Raw genomic sequence first — 17,757 nt, 5'->3', positions numbered from 1 at the left:
TCCTTGTATTCCTACAACATGTTCAGTACAGTTAAGCATGATCAGTAATTTACGATTAAGAATTTAATTGCCCAGGTGTCAGGCCATTTTTTTCCCGAATCTATTTACTACAATTGTCTAATGATAAGTGATTATCTCCTATGTTCATCCCTTAGATGCTGAGCACTGGGCATGCTGGAACAATTTCTCTTTTAATACCCCTGAGCTCTAGTTGACACAATTCTGCATGCCCAGGGTTCGCTTTTCTAAGCATAGGCACCACAACCCTTTTTAAGATGTGTTACCCTTGATAGAAGAGGGATAATCATTTGGTTTTAAATTGGTTGTAAACTGTATGTTGTGAGAAGGGTCTAGTTCAACACTGACCCATGTTAAGATGTAAAATTAAACACAACCACTATCAGGTTTCCCAGGAGGATTTTCTTTATTCTTTGATCCTTCTATTGCATTTCTTGACCACTGCCTCCTTCCCCAACCCATGTTAGTCTGCTGACCATCTGGGGAACAAGAAAAAAGAATGAAGGGCAGTGAAGAGTTTTAAGCTGGTATCAGAATGTTGGGTGATGGGTAACTCGGATCATCCATGAAAATTATCCAAACAACTTCCTTTTAAAAGACAATGGCAACCCACTCCAGTATTCTTGCCTGGAGAATCCCGGGGAGGGAGGAGCCTGGTAGGCTACAGAGCCGGACACGACTGAGTGACTTCACTTTAAAAGACTAACAGAGGGAATTTCCAGGCTTGATATGATCATCCTCCTTCAACTCCATCTAGCCACAACTCTCCTATTCTTCAAGACAGCTTAATTGTCATTGTCTCTATAAAGCTCCAATCTAAAGTGATTCTTTATCTTCAACTCCCATAGAGTTATTCAGTATAACTAGCTCACATGACTTGGCAACATCAACTCCCATTGAATTCAAACTGCTGTTATTACTTACTATTCCATGGGTCTATGTCCTTCTTCACTAGATTGTAAACACCTGAAGGGCAAGATCTACATCTTTTATTTTCTCTAACAGCCTAAGGCTTTAAATAATTGTTGATTTTAAAATAAGCAAGAGGACTTCCCTGGTGGTCCAGTGGCTAAGAATCTGCCTGCTGACGCAGGGGACATGAGTTTGAACCTTGGTCTGGGAAGATCTGACATGCCAAGGAGCAACTAAATCTGTGCTCCACAACTACTGAAGCCCACAAGCCTAGAGACAATGCTCCACAACATAAGAAGCCCCTGTTTGCTATAACTAGAAAACCCATGTGCAGCAATAAAGACCCAGTACCGCCAAAAATAAATAAAATTTTGTATAAAAGGAAATGCTAAAAAAATAAATTTTAAAAATTAAAGAAAATGAAAACAAGGACAAAACAACTTGTTCACATGAAAAGTCGAGGACTTGGGTAAATGACACATTTTGTGAGTATTCCCAAAAAAAGATAATTTTCCTGCTTTGATCTTGATTAGCACTTTTTGTTTTCTAAAACCTCAGTCTCAAATACTGAATTTTTTGTTTCCCAAGAACAGGATTCCTAGTAGACTATCTTTAACTCAAACACAAAGCTCATTTATTCTTAACTTTCCTCGGGATTTTCATGATCTAAAGTCACAAGAGTCATGATATTCAAGGAGCATTTCACTGACAATATTTACATTCTAGTTAATGACTTTTGTACTTTAAAAATACTGAAAACCGTAACTTTACTGTTATATGGTCTGCATACCAGCTTCTTATATTATAAAATAGGATCACCTTTCTATTTTATACCAACAAAAGGCAGTTTTTTTCCTCTCACTCAAAAAAAATTATACCATTTTCCCACTCTTAACTCTCAAAACAAAATGAATATCATACAGTTAATTATATCTACTCAGTAAAAGATGGCAGCAATAAATGTAGGAGATCAGAATATATACCCCCAAATATGCCACTCTGGCATAAGTGCTAAGTCACTTCAGTTCAGTTCAGTTCAGTTCAGTCCAGTAGCTCAGTCACGTCCACCTCTTTGCGACCCCATGAACTACAGCATGCCAGGCCTCCCTGTCCATCACCAACTCCTGGGATCCACCCAAACCCATGTCCATTGAGTCTGTGATGTCAGCCAACCATTTCATCCTCTGTCATCCCCTTCTCCTCCTGTCCTCAATCTTTCCCAGCATCAGGGTCTTTTCCAATGAGTCAGCTCTTCACATCAGGTGGCCGAAGTATTGGAGTTTTAGCTTCACCATCAGTACTTCCAAGGAACGCTCAGGACTGATCTCCTTTAGGATGGACTGGTTGGATCTCCTTGCAGTCCAAGGGACTCTCAAGAATCTTCTCCAACACCGCAGTTCAAAAGCATCAATTCTTCGGCTCTCAGCTTTCTTTATAGTCCAACTCTCACATCCATACAAGACTACTGGAAAAACCATAGCCTTGACTAGATGGACCTTTGTTGACAAAGTAATGTCTCTGCTTTTTAATATGCTGTCTAGGTTGGTCATAACTTTCCTTCCAAGGAGTAAGCGTCTTTTAATTTCATGGCTGCAATCACCATCTGCAGTGACTTTGGAGCCCCCTCCAAAAAAGTCAGCCACTGTTTCCACTGTTTCCCCATCTATTTGCCATGAAGTGATGGGACCAGATGCCATGATCTTAATTTTCTGAATGTTGAGCTTTAAGCCAACTTTTTCACTCTTCTCTCTCACTTTCATCAAGAGGCTCTGTAGCTCCTCTTCACTTTCTGCCATAAGGGTGGTGTCATCTGCATATCTGAGGTTATTGATATTTCTCCCGGCAATCTTGATTCCAGCTTGTGCTTCATCCAGCCCAGCGTTTCTCATGCATCAGTTATGTCCAATTCTTTATGGCCCTGTGGACTATAGCCTGCCAGGCAACTCTGTCCGTGGGATTCTCCACGCAAGAATACTGGAATGGATTGCCATGTCTTCCACCAGGTGATATTCCCGACCCAGGGATAGAACCTGTGTCTCTTACATCTCCCGCATTGGCAGGAGGGTTCTTTACCTCTAGCATCACCTGGGAAGCCTACTGGTGTAAGAGCTGAAGACAACTGAGAAAAAGCAGAGAGAGGATGAGCTCTCTGATGTTCCCAAGTTACCTGAAAACAGATCATAAATTCCCCTTGTGACGGTGTCACCTTCCCCTGTCTCTACTTCCTAGAACAGGAGGGGAATAACAACTTTATCACCAAAGACAAGACGACCCGAAGGAAAAATTCTACACAAACTAGCCCTAACTAGCCCTTATTGACCATTAGTTCCCTACATATGTGCCTTCCTACAAATTACTGCCCCTAAAGTCCCAAAGTTCCTTGTCACTTCTCATTAAATTTGTTCTCCTTTGTCCAAAAGGTATGAAAGTTTCCGAGCCTAACTGTGTCTTTAAGGATTTTCTTTATTGTCTATGTTGAAGCCCCCAGAAGCAGGTAAAACTTGTAACTTTAGATAAATCTGTATGCATTTTCTCCTGTTATCCTGCCTGATGTCAAATTTATTTCACAGAACGAGCCAGCGAACCTAAGAGAGGAGGGGAAAAATGTCCTCCCCCGTATAAACATATTCTGATAGTGAACATGAAGCAGGAGATAGATGGGCTACAGGTTAGACATGTATAGCCAGCCTCCTGTTTACACTTTTAGATAGAAATAACAACACGAACAGGGTAAAGAGCTGCACTTAGACTCTGATGGACACTTTAAGATAACAGTCACGGCAGGGGCAGAGAGGAGCCGAGTCCAGCGCTGATAAAAGATAAAGAGAGCACATATTTCTCATTCCTGAGGTCAAGCAGACCTTCTCGATTACACATGCACAGAAAGCCTCCTTGAGGATCAAAAAAGAGGAGGCATTGCCCCAGAATCTGTGATGCCAAATCTCCCACAGACCTCTGCAGTGGAATCTATCTGGCAAAAGGTTGTTCACACATGTTGGGGAGGGTCCTGGGGCAGGGCAGGTGGAAAAAGAAACAAGATAATTGGCCAAAGGTAAACAAAGCCCTGGAAGAACTGCCTTATTTAAATAAATGATTTAACCACCTCTCTATGGTGTTCCTCCTTAGTAGAGAGGATGAAAGTTAAAGTGTGAAAGTATTAGTCTCTCAGTCACGTTCATGGACTTCTCCAGGCAAGAAAACTAGAGTGGGTTGTCATTTCCTACTCCAGAGGATCTTCCTGACCCAGGGGTCGAACCTGGGTCTCCCATGTTGCAGGAAGATTCTTTACCATCTGAGTCACCTGGATGCCTTTAGAGAGGATGCCCACACCATTTTCTCTCTGGGTGTGTATCTCTGTTTTGCTTCTGTCTTAAAGAAGCAAACTGTTTCTCTGAGTACTCTCCCGTTAGATGTGCTGCGTCTCTAATAATAAGCTTTGCATCTGTTTTTACAGTTTTTGTCTCCTTGAAACACTCTTGCTTTCAAACAAGGCAAGAGCCAGAGGAACTCTGCTTCTAGCCTCTAGCTCTTTCTGGTCTAGTGGTTGGGATTTTCTGGTTTTCATCCATCTACGCAAGTTTCATTCCTGGGCAAAGAACTAAGAGATCCTGCTTCAAGTCACCACTTAACTGCTTTCTCTTCCAGACAAGAAACAACTTCTGATCATTCTATTTTTGAATTTAGGAACAGAAACAAAAGACCTCATCTTTAAAAATTTATTTAAAATGCATAAATGTCTAAAAAATAAAGTCTATTAAAGAAAAAAAAAGGCATACATGTCAAATGAGGAAAAACTAAGACCAGAAGATGTTAAAATAAGGAGAGAATCTCATTCTAAAATTCAAAAAATATTTTTTTGCTACTTCTTTTCTATTAGGGAATTCACAGCTACAAGTTTAAACTTCATCTGGTTTAGAGGAATTCAGTTTTTCCATACAGAGCATCAGCTCAACTTAACACCTTGGTATGTAGCCTAAGGAATTTCAAAGCCATCTGCAATAGCTACCCACCTTTTAAGTAAAAAATCACAGGAGTCTAGGAGGAGGGCACATCCTATGACAGTTAGTTTAGCAATCAATTGGGTTAAGTTGGAGAATACTAAAGGCCTTCAGTTCAGTCGCTCAGTTGTGTCTGACTCTTTGTGACCCATGGACTGCAGTATGCCAGGCCTCCCTGTCCATCACCAACTCCCAGAGTTTACTCAAACTTATGTCCACTGAGTCAGTGATGCCATCCAACCATCTCATCCTCTGTCGTCCCCTTCTCCTCCCGCCTTCAATCTTTCCCAGCATCAGGGTCTTTTTCAATGTGTCAGTTCTTTGCATCAGGTGGTCAAAGTATTGGAGTTTCAGATTCAACATCAGTCTTTCCAATGAATATTCAGGACTGATTTCCTTTAGAATGGACAGGTTTGATCTCCTTGCAGTCCAAGGGCCTCTCAAGAGTCTTCTCCAACAACACAGTTCAAAAGCCTCAATTCTTTGGCAGGTCTCTCCTAACGAGCCCAGACCCAGGACCAGAACACAGAACACTGTATCTCAGGGCTGGAACGGGCCTCATTGCTGCTTAGTCCAGTGGCCCCAAACTTGAACTCATCTACAAGCTTAAAAAAAAACCCTCAGGACTTTTGCTTCCAGAAAAGTGGAATAGACATTATTTTCTCTATTCCTCCCTGTATAACTTAAAACCCTGTCTTTATATATAAAATAAATATTAAAAGACTCTGAAAACTTGAGAGAAGGTAGACAGGATCAAATATGTTCTCTGACCATGATAGAATCAAATTAGAAACAAAAAATGGAAAGGTAACATAAAATCTCCAAACACTTGGAAACAACAAATGAAAATACAACATATCAAAAATTGTCAGACACAGCTGAAGCAATGCTGAGGGGAAATTTAATAGCACTAAGTGCATACATTAGAAAAGAGGAAGAATCTCAAATCAATTATTTAAACTCTCACCTCAAAAACCTGGAAAAAGAAGAAAGAGGGAAAAAACAGAGGAAGAAAATATTAAAGATGAGAACATAAATCAGTGAAATTGAAAATAGAAAAACAATAGAGAAAATCTATGAAACAAAGAGTTGTTCTGTGAAAATATCAATAAAATTGACAAACCTCTAGCATGAATAACAGAAAAAACAGAGGGAAGACACAAATTACTAATATTAGTAATAAAATTACTAATTAAAATTAGTAATTAATTAGTAACTAATTGTTAGTAACTAATTAGTTACTAGTAATTAGTAGCTAATTAGTAATAAAATTAGTAATTAATTACTAATATTAGTAATAGTAATTAGTAATAAAACAAAGACATCACTACAGGCTCTACAAACACTAAAATAATAATAAATGAATACTAAAAACAACTCTACATTCAGAATTTTGACCACTTAGGTGAAACTAACTGATTCCTTAAAAAATACAAACTACCGCAACTCATACAATATGAAATAGATCATTTGAATCACCCTATAACTATTAAAGAAATTGAATTCATAATTTCAAAGCTTCTAAAATTGAAATCTCCAAACCTAGAGTTTTTCCAGAGAATTTTTTTTAAATGTTTGAGGGAATTAACACTAATTCTACACAATTTCTTCCAGAAAATAGAAGAGGAGGAAACACTTCTCAATTAATTTTATGAATTTAGCACTACTCTGATAGCCAAACTAGACAAAGACAGAAAAAAGAAAGAAGACTACAGGCCAACATGTCTCATGACTACAGATCAAAATTTATAAAATATTAACAAATAGAATTCATCAACATTTGAAAAGAACTATACATTATGACTAAGGGGAGTTTATCCCAATATTTGAAAATCATTCAATGTATTCTATCATAAGTAACAGACTAAAGAAGAAAAACTATATAATCATATTAGTTGATACAGGAAAAGTTTTTTACAAAATTCAACACATTCATGATTTAAAACTCTTAGGAAAATAGAAATATTAAAAGCAAACACAAAAATAAAAAAAGGAACTTTAGCTCAATGGTAAAAGAATGAACACTTTTTGTTATGAACTGAATTGTATCCCCCAAATGCATATGTTGAAGACCTAAACCTTCATGCCTCAGAATTTGACTATTTAGACATAGCATGTTTAAGACATAATTAAATTAAAATGAGGGTCTTGGAGTGTCAGATTGGTGTCCTCATAGGCAAAGGGAGATTAGGACACCCAGAGAGACACCATGGGTGTGCATACATTGAGGGATGACAGTGTAAAGAGACTGTAAGAGGCCAGACCAGCCATGAGCAACTCAGAGAGAGTACTCAAAAAACCCCACACCTACTGACACTTTGATATCAGCTTCTAGTCTCCAGAACTGTGAGAAAATTAATTTCTTTTATTTTAGCCACCATTCTGTGTTATTTTTGTTATGGCAGCCCTAGTAAACTAGTATACTTTTCCTTCCAATATCAGGAAAAAGCAAGGATATTTGTTCTCTCCACTCTTAACCTAATGCTGGAAGCTCTAACCAGTGCAATAAGGCAAGAAAAGGAAATAAAATGCATACAGATTTGGAAGGAAGAAATAAAACCCCCCTACATGTCAATGATATGAACATCCATGTAGAAAATCCCAAGGAATCTACAAAAAATATCCTAGAATTAATAAATGATTTCAGTAAGATCATAATATACAAGGTTAACATATAAAAATTAGTTCTATTTTTATATACTAGCAATGAATATACTGAAAACATCAAAATTTTAAATGGTTGGTTTCAGTATACAGAAAAGTGATTCAGTTATATATATATATATATATGTATTTTTTCAGAGTCTTTTCCAATATAGGTTATTATAATACATTGAATATAATTTCCTGTACTACACAGTAGGACCTCATTCTTCATCTATTTTATTTATAGTAATCTGTATCTGAAAGTGAAAAGTGTTAATTGTTCAGTTGGGTCCAACTCTTTACGACACCATGGACTATAACCTGCCCGACTCCTCTGTACATGGGGTTTTCCAGGCAAGAATACTGGAGTGGCTAGCAATTTCCTTCTCCAGGGGATCTTCCCAACGCAGGGATCGAACCCAGGTGTCTCCCACTGCAGGCAGATTCCTTACCGTCTGAACCACCAGGGAATCCCATCTCAAGTTCCAGATGTATCTTCCCCACCTTTCCTCTATGGCAACCATAAGTTCTATGTCTGTGACTCTATTTCTGTTTTGTAAATAAGTTCATTTGTTTCATTTTTTAGATTGCACCCTGTGATATCGTATGATATCTGATAAAATCTAGGTCCATCCCTGTTGCTCCTGAGGGCGTTATTTCATGCTTCTATATGGCTGAGTAATATTCTGGTGTGTATGTACCACAGCTTTCTCCACTCATCTGTCAACGGACATTTAGGTTGTTTCCATGTCTTGGCTATTGTGAATAGTGCTGCTATGAACACTGGGGTGCTTGGATCTTTTCAAGCTAGAGTTTTCTCTGGATATATGCCCAAGAATGGGATTTCTGAACTGTCTGACTAACTTTTGACAAAGTTTCAAAAGCAATTCAATGGAGGAAAGACAGTCTTCAACAAATGATGTTGAAGCACTTAGACATTCATAGGTAACAAAGAAAACCTAGACCTCAATCCTCATGTAAAAATCAACTCATAATGGATTACAGACTTAAATGTAAAACATAAGACTAAAAAAATTTAAGGAAAAAACACAGGCAATGTCTTCAAGATCCAGAGCTAAGCAAAGCATTTTTGGACTTGACATTAAAAGCATAATCCGTAAAGGGAAAACTGATAAATTGGACTTCATCACAACTGACAATTTTTGCTCTGTGAAAGACCTTGTTTATAAGATGAAAAGGATAGGATAGGATAGACTAGGATAAAGTATTTGCAAACCACATATTTAACAAAGGATTAGTATCTGGAACATATTTTTAAAACTCAACAGCAAGAAATCAATAGTTTAACTAGAAAATGAGCGAAAGGCATGAACAGATATTTTACTAAAGAGGATATACAGGTGTCAGGTAAGCACATAAAAAGATATTCAACATCATTAGCCACTGTTGTTGTTGTGTTAGTCACTCAGTCATATCCAACTCTTTGCAACCCTGTGAACTGTAGCCCGCCAGGTTCCTGTGTCCATGGAATTCTCGAGGCAAGAGTACTGGAGTCGGTAGCCATTCCCTTTTCCAGGGGATCTTCCCAACCCAGGAATTGAACTCGGGTCTCCTGCACGGCAGGCAGATTCTTTACCATCAGAGCCAACAGGGAAGCCCCATCAGCCATTAGGGAAGTATAAATTAAAATCATGAGTTATTGCTACATGCCTATCAAAAGGGTTTAAACAAAAAACAGTGAAAAATGCCAAAAGCTGGCAAGAATGCAGAGAAACTAGATCACTTATACATTGTTGGTGGGACTGTAAAATGGTACAGTCATTACAGAAAACTAAAACTTGAAAAACTAAACATGAAATCACCATGTGACCCAGACCTGCACATAAGTATTTATAGCCATTTTATTCATAATAGACTCAAACTGGAAAAAAACTAGATATTCTTCATCAGATGAACAGTTAATCATGTTGTGGCACATCTATACCACATGTAATACTACTCAACAATAAAAAGGAATAAACTATTGATACATGTAACTACCTGGATAAATCTCCAGAGAATTATTTTGAGTAAAAAAAGAAACAAAAAACAGTCTCAGAAGATTATATATTGTATGATTCCATTTATATAACATTCTTGAAATAATAAAATTACAGACATGGAGAACAGATTAGTAAATAGCCATATCATTCCTAAAGCTCACAATGACTGAATCAGTTTCCCACCAGTCAAACTGGAGACTTTGCTGAATATGTGGGGAGTTTGGTAGAGATCACAGATTGGTCATACCTTAGTAGTGGAGCTAAACCACTGCACCATAGCCTACACCATAACCTTAGATGTGTCCTAAGAGAAAGCAAGACTGAAAAAGATCAAGTTAATCTGTGAATAACTCCTACCAGAATAAAGTCAAACACTTTATAGGAACAAAATAATAGCTCTTACTCACTAATGTGAAATTTAAGTCCAACATCTAATAAAAATTACTAGACATACAAATTACATGGGAAAATGTGACCTATAACCCAGAAAAAAAGTGGTTGACAGGAACAGACCCAGAAATGACAGATGATGAAGTCAGTAGACAAGAACTTGAAAAGAACTATCAGAAGCAATAGATACTCACTGTTCTCTACTGGCCTGAGTAGTGGTCTACATCTTTATTGTGGTGAATAGAGCAATTGCTTCACATTATAGCTCTGATTTTGACTCTTGGTTAAAAAAAAAAAAAAAAACAGTGTATTTTAAATGGCTTGGATAGAGTTGCTGCATATATACCCTGTAATAGTGCAAAGAGAGTGTCCAAAGTCCAGATGATCTATGTCCTGAATAATCTCTTACAATCTCAAAATGCATTTGTGGAAAAAGATGGAGTGGGTGGTTTAAGAAAGTCCTTCCTGGGATCTGCCAGTTGTTTTGCAGCCAGGTACTTTTTTGCCCCACTTCTATGATGGGGTAATCTGCCCTATGTACTGATTATGCAGAAAGGTCACTTGGATCCAGTAGAGAGGTTGAATTATTTCAATCAAGAGAAAACTTGAAAAATATTGCTTATCCTGTTTATCATAAAATCAAGACACTGTAGTAATACATACAAGTTAGTAGTTCTGAAAGGCAGGAGTTACTTATATGTCCTTTAAACATCCAATAACAATAATTTGCACCCCTCAATCCTGTGTAATGGCAGAAGGTTCAGTAGTTTACTGAGTCCTCTGATCTGAGTGTTACCAGAAACACTTGGGAAATGCTGATATGTTCCACAAGGCTGAAGTGCTTTTTGTGGATCATCTTAGTCAACTAGCTCATTATGGCTCACTGCTTCCCTCTCTTATGCCTCCTCTAACTTTTACATTCAGTCGGGCTGTTGTTGGCAACTTCATCTCAAGTGGATGAGTCTCTGCCAAAACAAGACTAAGGTTGACCTCACCTGACAGAAAAAATGTAAGACAACAGAAAAAAATTATCACACTCATAAGAAAAAATATCACTGCAGATGGTGACTGCAGCCATGAAATTAAAAGACGCTTGCTCTTTGGAAGAAAAGTTATGACCAACCTAGACAGCATATTAAAAAGCAGAGACATTACTTTGCCAAAAAAGGCCCGTCTAGTCAAAGCTATGGTTTTTCCAGTAGTCATGTATGGATGTGAGAGTTGGACTATAAAGAAAGCTGAGAGCCGAAGAATTGATGCTTTTGAACTGCGGTGTTGGAGAAGATTCTTGAGAGTCCCTTGGACTGCAAGGAGATCCAACCAGTCCATCCTAAAGGAAATCAGTCCTGAATATTCATTGGAAAGGACTGATGTTGAAGCTAAAACTCCAATACTTTGATCACCTGATGCGAAGAACTGACTCATCTGAAAAGACTCTGATGCTGGGAAAGATTGAAGGCAGGAGAAGAAGGGGATGACAGAGGATGGATGGCATCACCGACTCAATGGACATGAGTTTGAGCAAGTTCCGGGAGTTGGTGGTGGACAGGGAAGCCTGGTGTGCTGCAGTCCATGGGGTCACAGAGTCGGACACGACTGAGCGACTGAACTGAACTGGTGAAAAATAAAAAAACAAAACTAGATATAGTAGGCTGCATGGTGGCCCCCCAAAAGACATGTCCTAATTCCCAGAACCTGTGAATGTTACCTTCTTTGGATGAGTCTTTACAGCTGTAATTTTAAGTTGAAGATCTTGAGAAGAAAAGCTTACCCTGGATTAACTAGCTGGGTCCTACACTTAATCACATGTATTCTTATAGGAGAAAGAGAGATTAAACTGAAAAACACAGGGGAGATAAACACACAGAGACGAGGAGGAGGCAATGTGACCATGGAGACAGAGGTTGGTGTGTTGTGGCCACAGCCAAGGAAAGCCTGTAGCCATCAGAAACTAGAAGAGGCAAGGTATGGATTCTCCCTGAGAGCCTTGGAGAAAAGAACACTTTGATTTTGGATACCTGGGCTAGAGAGAGGATAAATTTCTGTCATTTTAAGTCTTCCAGTTTGTAGTTATTTGTGACAGCAGTCACAGAATCTAATACTAGATATTGATATTACTGACTATGGACCCACAATTTTCCACAGTGTCCCAAAATGGCTACCCCCAACCTACGCCCCCAGTCTGTGGCCACACTGTAGGACCAGCTCCCATCCTCATGATCTAGTTGGAGTATAGACCAATTTCTCTTTTATTCTGAAGAATGAAGAAAACCCTTCCATTTTAATGATCCAACCATTTCAAGAACCTCTGCATGGGCTTCCCTAGTGGTCCAGTGGTTCGGACTTCACCTTCCAATGAAGAGGGTAGGGGTTCAATCCCTGCTCAGGGAACCGAGATCCCACATGCCTTGTGGCCAAAAAGCCAAAACATAAGACAGAAGCAATACTGTAACAAATTCAATAAAGACTTTAAAAATGGTCCACATTAAAAAAAAATTCTTAAAAAAGAAGAATCTCTGCAAAGATGCAACTCTGGCCAAAATAAAAACAGCAGGAGGATTATAGGAATATGAGTGCCCAAAAGCAAGTGTATGTAGGGAAAAGGGTAGAGAGGAGGTGGTGAAGAAGAACAGAGAAAATGAGATAGAGGAAAGAAGTGATGAGAGCCTATAGTTGCTGGATATTGTGTTTCCATCCACCCTTTATCAATTATGTCAATGTCTAAATAATGTCTTAGTAACAGAGCACTAGTTGAGCTTAGTAAGGACTCTTCACATAAGAATATAGTCAAGTATAAATTATTACTGCAAATGTTTTTTTCATCAGTAAAAAGGGTCTTTTAACTACATGTATTTGACAGAATTCAATTCCATTTGGTAGAAGACAAATCTAAATTTAAATTAGGAAATCCTGTTATAATTTCTCATTCTCTATCCTTCTATTTCATAGCACTTACCATCATTTGTAGTTACATATTCAATTGTATAAGTGTATACAACAAACCTCCTCAAAACTTAGTGGTTTAAAACAACACACTGTATTATCTCACAGTTACTAAGAGTCAGTTTCTATAGGTTCTACGTGCACAGCTTAGCCGGGTCTTCTGCTTCAGTGTCTCTTATAAGGTTGAAATCAAGTTGTCATTTGGGGATGTCATCTCATTTGAAAACAACTGGAGGGATTTACTCTCAAGCTCACTCAAGTGGTTGCTGGCAGGATTCACTTCCTTGAACTGTTGAATTGAGGTCTCAGTTCCTCAGGAGCCTTTGGCTCCATGCCACATGGGCCTTTCTATAAAGAATCTCCCAGCATGGTAGCAAGCAAAAGGACAAGAGAGACAGAATCAGTAAAAGAGAGAGTTATTCACGTACAACAGATCTTACAGTCTTCTGTAATCTAATCATGGACATGATATCCCTTCACTTTTGCTATATTTTTTTTCTTTAGAAGCTTTAGAGGTGAGTCACTAAGTTTAGCTCACACATAAGGTGAAGGGATTACACAAGGGACTGAGGACCAGGAGGTGGGGATTGTTGGGGTCATCTTAGAAACCTGCCTACCACTGAACAATTAATGTCTATCCTTTCTACCTCCTCAATTGATGGTAAATTTTTGAAGGACATGATCACATCTATGTGTTTGTGACTGTTTTCCTAGCATCAAGTACAACTCATGGCAAAGAGTAGGATTTAATACATTCGTCTCGAAATAATAACATACTTACTGGCTATAATTATTGATGTTTAAACAAACATGGATATTTATTTTATCATCCATAACATGTAGTGTTTGAATCATCTTTAACACACACACTCATCTACTTTCTGTTAAAACTTTGTTGTCAGCCTAAGTGCTTTTTTTAAATGCAAAATGCCATGAAGATAAATAATTACACACTGATGCTATATTTTGTAGTATCTATGAAACAAACAAAATGGCAGGTGAAGTAATAGAGGCCAAATACAGTAGGAGGCAAATGACTACTGCAGACAATGGGTGCTATTGAAGGGCCATCACCAAGGCTCTTTTAATGATTCTTGTGCCTTCATTGATCAATAAGACCTTCGTAAATGGAGGTTGGTAAGGAGAGCTTCCAAGTAGGAACAAACATCTAGACAAAGACTTGAAGGTAAGGGTGTATGTGTTGTGCTTAGAGATTCATAGTAGAACATCTGGCAAGAGAGAAGGGTGCTTACAAGGAGAACTTGGAAATAAGGCAGGAGGGAAAGCATAAAATTTTTAAATGATGAAATTGGAATGGAACTTAGTGGTCATATCATATGAGCTTTAGAGAGGACAAGTCCATAGCAGGGTAGGAAATATTAAAGAACAAAGAGTATATACTTTACTGTCAAATAGCTGGATTTGAAACCCAGCTCTGCCATCCATCAAATTAACTTTAGGCAAACAGCTACTTCACTAAACTTCAGTTTCCTCATCTGTAGTAATAACAGTTCCTACCACTTGACTTTTTTTTCAGGTTTAGGGGCTTCCCTGGTGGCTCAAATGGTAAAGAATCTGCCTTCAGTGTGGGAGACTGGGGTTCAGTTCCTGGGTTGGGAAGATTCCCTAGAGAAGGGAATGGCTACCCACTCCAGGATTCTTGCCTAAAGAATTCCATGGACAGAGGATCCTGGCCGGCCTCCAATCCATTGGGTCGCAGAGTCAGATATCATTCGGTCTGTGTATTTATGTATGTAAGCATACATATTCTGACAGGAAACACTAGATCTCTGGATCAGAGAACAGATACTTTATTACTTACAGAGCATCTTAGAACTGGTTCCCTAAGACCCATGGGCAACATGGCTAAGATCCTAATGCCACAGTGCATAAGCAAGAAGGCCGCACCACAGAAGAACCCAAAAATCATAATACTCAGAGCTTATAAGGCTGCTGGCATATCTGCCCACTCTTCTATAAAGAAATGGATAGATACCTTATCTTCACTCTGGACGGTAAGCAAATGTCTCTAGAGGAGGAGCAAATGGCTCCGGGGAAAATGAATTACTCCCGAAGAATACTCTATCTCCCACTTCCTAGATGCATTTGCTGTAAAATCATTCTTTAGCTAAGTCAACTGATGCTCTTTGTTCAAAGAGCCCAGAGAGTGCAGAAATGCGAAAATATTCTTGGAGAGCTGCCTCCCAACAATAGGTATCCAGTAAATGTTAGCTGCCTTCATGAGCCCAAAAACAGTGTTCTTTACTTCAGTCTCTCAAACCTTTCCCACAGATGCCACTGTTGTTAAGAGCCAGAGGCTCACGGGCCACCAGATACCCTAAGGTGAAGAGTCTCACTATTCCATGTCATACATACTTCTACTTGGTCATTACCTGGCCTACAACTCAGCAATCTTTTGGCTGCATTCTTGAGTTTCTTTCCCAAAAGTAATTTCTGTAGATGTGAGATTCTGGAAAGCAACTTGTCTGTAGTGAGATAATATTTTGAACTATTAATTAATGGTTTTCATGTGCTTTGCCCATTGCACTTCTGCAAATGTGGCAGCTACACCTGGGATCACTATTATTTGGGGAAATTTTTTCACCAGGGAATCAGAGAACAAAGATGCCAAGTACTTCAAGAGCTCTGATTCAGAGAGCTCTGACTCAGATATTTAGAAGCTACCTGATCTTATAAGACACACAATGTACTTACAATTACACAATGTACTCCTTTCCTACCCTAGGACTAGACATAGACCCCTCCAAGGGAAAGTAAGAAAAGAGAGTAACAGTGCACTCTGCTGTAACTTGGCTCCCAACCTGACCTAAACTGAGGGGATAGGGAGGAAGCAGAAACAGAATCCCCCACAAAGTGGCAAGTGAAGAGTACAGAAATGAAGGCTACAGGATGAACTTCAGAGGTTTTAAGATTTTGTATGTGGCATTTAAAAGATTTGGTTGGAGACCAGAGTGACTTGGGCTTCTAAAGTTAGGTGTTGTGTGACTAAAATATTTGGAGGGAGTTTATAGATTAATTGGATGTTGTAATGATAGGCTTTTACCTTATAGTTGCTTTAACTCTTATTATGAAACAATTAGAACTGGAATGTTTTAATTTGACAATTGGTGTTGATTTTATACATTTGTTGATTTTTTTCATGTTTTCAATAGAAATAATTTTTTTTCCTAGTTTGCAGAGTTGGGCATTTGCCCCCTATATCAACATGCTCCCCACACCTAGCCCACGCTCGGCTGAGGGGCATTTGAGCATCTGATAATTCCATTAAACTGAGAATCTATAGTTAAGGGAGACTTGAGATAACTAAATCAGCATTACAATTGGTTATGGGCAAGTTTGCTTCAAAGTCATATCATTTTTATTGAAGTATAGTTGATTTACAATATTGATTTAGTTTCAGGTGTGTAGCAAAATGATTTGGTTTTATATGTACACATAGTTTTTGATACATAAGTATTTCAGATTATTTTCATTATAGGTTATTATATGATATTGTATTTATTAATAGTTCCCTGTACTATACAGTAAATCCTCTGGCTTATCTATTTCAAGGTCATTTTTAGAACATGGAGAGGTCCAGATAGAATTCTAAGTGAGAAGTAGAGGCTGAAGCTCCAGGTTTGGAAACCATCAGTATATAAGTGGTCATTGAAACCAAGGTTGCATCTATCAAGGTTTTTGGTTACAAACAACAGAAACCAACCCTGGTTATTTAAGGAAATAATTTATTAGAGATAATAGGTAGCTTATGGAGTCTCCAGGAAAACAAGAGATCCAAGCTTAGAGATTTTATGATAAGAAAGAATTCCCAATTCACATTGCAGGTGCTGGGTCCTGACTCTGCAGTTGGTACCACCAATCCTGCCAACACATGGCATTGGGTGCTACCATCAACTTCTGTGGCAACTGCTTCTGGACACTGGAAGTGCTGCTTCTACCTTTGCCAGAAGGGCTCCATGAGAGGCTCCTCTTTCCTTTATTGGTTTCCCAATTCAGTCTGGCATGGGTACAGTTGAAATGCCTAGGTTCTAGCTGCAAGGGAGCCTGGAAATGTGCCTATTGTTATGGCCTCCTTAGTAGTATGCCACCAGGTGGTTGGTGGTGTAGTGGTTAGCATAACTTCCTTCCAAGCAATTGACCCAGGTTCTATTCCAGGCAAATGCATGCCCTTGGGCTTTCCTAGTGCCTCAGATAGTAAAGAATCCACCTGCAATGTAGGAGACCCAAGTTTGATCCCTGGATCAGGAAGATCCTCTGGAGAAGGGAATGGCTACCCACTCCAGTTTTCTTGCCTGAAGAATTCCATGGGCAGAGGAGCGTGGTGGGCTATAGTCCATGGAGTCACAAAGACTCAGACATGACTGAACAATGAACACTTTTTTCACTTTTAGAAGGAAGCAAGGCCTTTTAAGGAGGAAAGAGGGCTAAATGTGCAACGTGGTCAAGTGCTAAGTCACTTTGAGTTATGTCTGACTCTTTTGCAACCCTATGGACTATAGCCTGACAGGCTGCTCTGTCCATGAGATTCTCCAAGCAAGAATACTGGAGTGGGTTACCATTTCCTTCTCCAGGGGAATCTTTCCCACCCAGGGATCAAACCCACATCTCTTACATCTCCTGCACTGGCAGGCGGGTTCTTTACCACTAGCGCCCCCTGGAAGTCCTTAATGTGGCCAAAAAGAACAACAAATGTCCACTATAAGAACAGAAGCTGAGATGGTGAAAGAGCAGATGTGGAAGTAAAGAGAGAATATAATAATTAACAGTAAATATTTATTGAGTGCTTACATGTTCAGTACTTAATATATATGAAATAATTTACTCCT

The sequence above is a fragment of the Dama dama genome, chromosome 11 (genome assembly GCF_033118175.1).
Source record: "Dama dama isolate Ldn47 chromosome 11, ASM3311817v1, whole genome shotgun sequence".
Lineage (NCBI taxonomy): Eukaryota > Metazoa > Chordata > Mammalia > Artiodactyla > Cervidae > Dama > Dama dama.
This window is presented reverse-complemented; position numbering follows the sequence as displayed.